Below are 5,083 nucleotides of genomic sequence, written 5' to 3'. Positions count from 1 at the left end.
ATTCACATTCCCACGCTCAAGTGCAGTCCAGTGAATAATTTCTCCGCCGGCGGAAAATCACGCGAATGACATGATGTCTTGTGCCGTAAATGGAATTACGATGTACACAATACTACTATTGGAGCGAAGAGAGAGCAAAACTTATCGAATGATTTCATGTCCAAACACTATTTTTGTCGTTCTCCGCTTCATGAAATCACTTTTTTAAATCATTAAACAATCACGAATGGACCCATGCTTTCTGTAATAACGGCGCAGTACAGTATGAACTGTTTTTCACTCCTCCTAGGTGTTAATTATGAAGCTGTAATTATTGCATTGCTTGTAACTATATTATATCCACGATCTTATCTTACCTTTCTATGTTCCCCACACTTGTGTAGGTATACAGATAGGCGTGTGTGTGTTTGTGTATGTGTGTGTGCCTATCTTAACATACATTAAGGGTATATGAAATATATTTCCTTTTTCATTCCCATATTGCTCAAATGGACTGATATAATGAGTATACTTTCATGGATGAAGATAGACTGTCAAAAAAGGTAATACAGCACCGAATTGATGAGGAAGATAGTCCTTACCCGGATCTTGAAAAAAAAAAAATCTTCAAGTAATCATAACTGCTCTAAGCTCCGTTCTTCTTGTATTAGATGTAAATATATAAGTTTCTTCTTGTATGAGATATGAATATATAAGTTCGATTTTCACTTTGATTTCACTTCTTTGCTGAAAAGTTCAAAAGGCAACACCTCCTTTTTAATTTCTACATTTATCATATCCTCTTTGATGGGTTACAGCTCGTTATTCAGAAGATTCATTATTCCGAAGGTTCGTTATTCCGAAGATGCGTTATTCCGAAGGTTCGTTAATCCGAAAATGTGGTGAGGTTTGTTATTCCGAAGGTTCATTAATCCGAAAATGAAATAAGGTTCGTTATTCCGAAGGTTCGTTAATCCGAAAATGAAACAAAGCTCGTTGTTCCGAAGGCTCGTTACGGACTCTATATCACTTCGGATCGACGAGCCTTCGGAATAACGAACCCTATTTCATTTTCGGATAAACGAGCCTTCGGAATAGCGAACCCTATTTCATTTTCGGATTAACGAACCTTCGGAGTAACGAACCTTCGGTACAACGCCACAAAATAATGTTCGGATTAACGAATCCTTTTTCATTTTCGGATGAACGAACCTGTAGGTAAAGGAAATTTGTGTGTTTCGGATTAACAAAGCTTCGGAATAACGAACCTTCGGAATAACGAACAGCACCCTTTTTGATGTTGTGTGAAACAGCATCATCTCCCTATAAAAAGTTGACTTCACTTTACGATAATGTATTTTTAGATTTTATATCTTTTCTGAAGGTAAAAAAAAAAGTGGTGATGTGCTGTATGTTATGTTCATATTCTTTTATAGTTTATATGTTGTCGAGTTCTAATAATGATACATAAATGGAGACAGAGAGTGAATATAATCCTCTGCGAAAAATGATTAGCAAGAAGTTCTCTCTCTCATAATATACTATTAACGATTGGATGTGTTCATATTCTCTGTCACACTGAAACAGTGTGGGAATCTTTTTTCTATCATGGTACGCAAAATCGGCTGACGAAAATACTGTCTCGACGGGTGATTTACTATTTCAACTGAGATATTCTCAAGAGATTTCAGACTCAAATACCACAACTACTAATCTTAAATAGCAGATTCATACATACACAGCATAACACTACTTAACACACTATTATGTAGAGAGAGATAGAAAAAAAAAAGAAAACATGGTCTTTTAGACCAAAGTGTACACAGAGACAGGCATATAGTACGTGTTACGATGTGTGGGAATCAAAACATAAACATAAGCCCACACAAAAGCGGGGGAAAAAAGAGAGATAGATCAATATGTGTACAGATAGTTCTCGATAGAGGTATCAATAGAGACCCTTTTTATGTGCAATCCCCGTGTGAAGCAGAGAGAGAGAGAGAGAGAGCGAGAGCGATATTAAAAAAAAAGACATCAAAATTTATGGTAGATGTCTTTTTGCTGGATTTTTTCCCCCTTTTGATAAACCTTGTTTGTCAGTGATGTGAATTAGTATACACAAATATGGGAATAATGATCTGAGTATGTCACAAACACCTGATAACATGCCTGGTACATGACACACACCTGTACGTGGAACTAGAATCCAAGGTGTAGTGTGGAAGGTTAGAAAAAGCTCACGGTCGGGGTCGGTCATCTTCCAAGAGTCCTGCGTCACAGCGTGGACCTACAACGTTGAAGGTCCATGGTCTCAGATACACCTATAATACTTGCTTCTTCTTCTTCTTCTTCTTCTTCTTCTCTTCTTTTCTCTCTGTCTCCCTCGATCCCTCCCTCATCATATTGTGCGTGTGTGTGTGTGTGTGTGTGTGCGCGCGTATGTGTGTTTGTGTTGTGTGTGTATATGTGTGTGTGTGTGTGTGTGTGTGTGTGTGTTTCTTTGTCAATATTTCCAGCGATATCCTGTCTACATATCGCATTTATCTTATTTGCACGTCCCTGAATGTCTGGTGTGTCAACGTTGATTAAGGCATGGACAAAAAAACAAAGCAAAATAAAGCAAAACAAAAAGCAGCAACATTTTGCACATTGTAGCCGATTGGTGACCTTAAACACTGTTTGCAAAAATTGTTCTTGAAGAGGAGAAGAAAAAAATACATCTTTCAATTTGTTGACATGCACTACGTACGTGGTGAGGTGCAATGTTGTGGGAAAATCTATCCATATTTGTTTTTCCTCCCCCCCCCCCCCAAAAAAAAGACAAAGAAATAAATTGCGAGAGACCGCAGGGATACAATAACATTAAGGTTTTAGCATCCTGTTTTTCACCTCAGTGGTAATGGTTAATTTGTCTAATTGCCTATCTGCTATTTGCACTCGAAATACGTCAGTAGCACATGAGCGAGTTCAAGGCGTACTTGGAATTGTGTTAAGTCCTTGTAACGTTGTCATTACAAAGATAAGTGGCATAGCCTATTGATGAGTTTCTCTGATTATGTCTTTTCATATTAGAGGAATTTCCTCAAACAGAATTCATGTGTGAATGCAACGATTACCGAAAGAGTGATAATACATCACAACATTGATTAATTACTATAGTTTACAATAACGACATTGACTTCATATATCATATCATATTATGTTATATGATATGATATGATATGATATGATATGATATGATATGATATGATATGATATGATATGATATGATATGATATATTATATTATATTATATTATATTATATTATATTATATTCATCATAAAACTCATATTAAGGCCTATATTATAATGGTATAATCATGAATTAGCATTACTTCTTTTTATTGAACTTTATTAGTTGTTGAGTTCCCGTTTACATGGAGATGACGCCATGTGAAGTTATTTACCAAAATTATTATAATAAACAATACATTTCCCTCAAACCTTCACTATAAGTTCTTGGCATATTTTGCTGCGCTCATTTAATCCACTTTTATGTTTAATAGTGTGGGTTGTAGTTGTTGTTGTTGTTGTTGTTGTTGTTTTGGGTTGTTTTGGGTTGTTGTTGTGTTTTTTTTTGGGGGGGGGGATCCTCCTTCACAAGTGACTGAAGAAATCATTATGACAAGATTCCTTATGATCCCAAAGCGGAATGAAAACTCAATATTGAGACGGGGAAAACCTTGCCAGAGGAATTAACTGCTGATAAGTGGACATTTATAGCAGCTGGAAGGAACGAGGACCAAAGAAAGAAAGAAAGAAAGAAAGAAACATGAAGACGACATTATAATAAACAGTAATATGAACATAGCCAACATATCTCGCATCTCCTTCTCTGTAATTACCGTTCGGGGAAATTCCCAGTCGCAATACGATCTCTATCAAGGGTTATCAATAAACATTGCTTGGGAAAATCACTCCATCATGTCAGATGCACTATTGTGAAGTTGAGAAAAAGGAAGGAAATGGCCAAAAAAGAAACACCATCAATATTGAGACTAAAGAAGACATGAGAAAGCGATAGTTAGTGCAGAGAGTGATACTAAAGATAAATCGGTTTTGTTTCCTGTTAATCCGTAATTAAAATCACGCGAAGTTGTTGTGATGACATAGTTGTTCTGATAACTGATAGGAATCATGGGAATTATTACATGAAAATGATAACATCGGCGAAAAAACTCATGACTTTCCCTCTCTTCTCTCTCTCTCTCTCTCTCTCTCTCTTTCACCTCTTTCTCCCTCTCTTTCTTTCTCTTCTCAAAAGCCATAACAATGGATGTTGGGAATCATAAAACACAAAAAGTCCAACAATTAAGAAAAAACAAACTTGTGATGATACCCACTGTACTTTCGAATAGTTGAGATGACGAAACGGAATGAAATAAAGACGAAAGTATTCTTATTTCATTGGATACTGACATTTTATTTTCACGTTCTTGACAACAGGAATAAAGCTGTCCCAAGTACCATGACGATTAAGTGGAAATGAACATGACATAATTCTCATCTTAATATTGGGTTGTTGGGTTTTTTTTTTTCTGATCGTCATTACAGTCATCAAAAATCATGTAAGAGTCATTTTAGTCCTGACGCTAATGTATTTCTTTCTATGTCTTTCTTTCTTTCTCTGTCACACACACACAGACAAACACACACGCAAACACAAGCACAAACACACATACAAACACAAACACTGGCGGCCAAGCACGCTGAGACGTAACATCCCGCTGCGTATATAGTAAATAATGATAAATAGATAGATAAGAGTGTAGGTTTGTCTGTGCATGTGTATTTTTGTGTTTCTTTTCAGGGCAGCCATATTAATTGGTCTATGTCTTGGGTAGTTTATCCTCTTAAAACATCGTAATGAGAGAAAATTTTCATAACTTACTAATGTAGACTTCAACAGAAAAATAGAAAGAGAAGGACACAAAGATAAAGAAAGAGAGAGAGAGGGAGAGATTGACTTCATATACATCACTACTTCTTATTATCGAGGCGAGTCACGGCTTTACGACTTTTTGCATCTCGTCTAACCAAGGGGGTACAAGGCGAGACTAGATA

The sequence above is a fragment of the Diadema antillarum genome, unplaced genomic scaffold, assembly GCF_040938485.1.
Source record: "Diadema antillarum isolate AM-2024a unplaced genomic scaffold, OU_Dant_1.0 scf00000107, whole genome shotgun sequence".
Lineage (NCBI taxonomy): Eukaryota > Metazoa > Echinodermata > Echinoidea > Diadematoida > Diadematidae > Diadema > Diadema antillarum.
Note: the sequence above shows the minus strand (reverse complement) of the source record.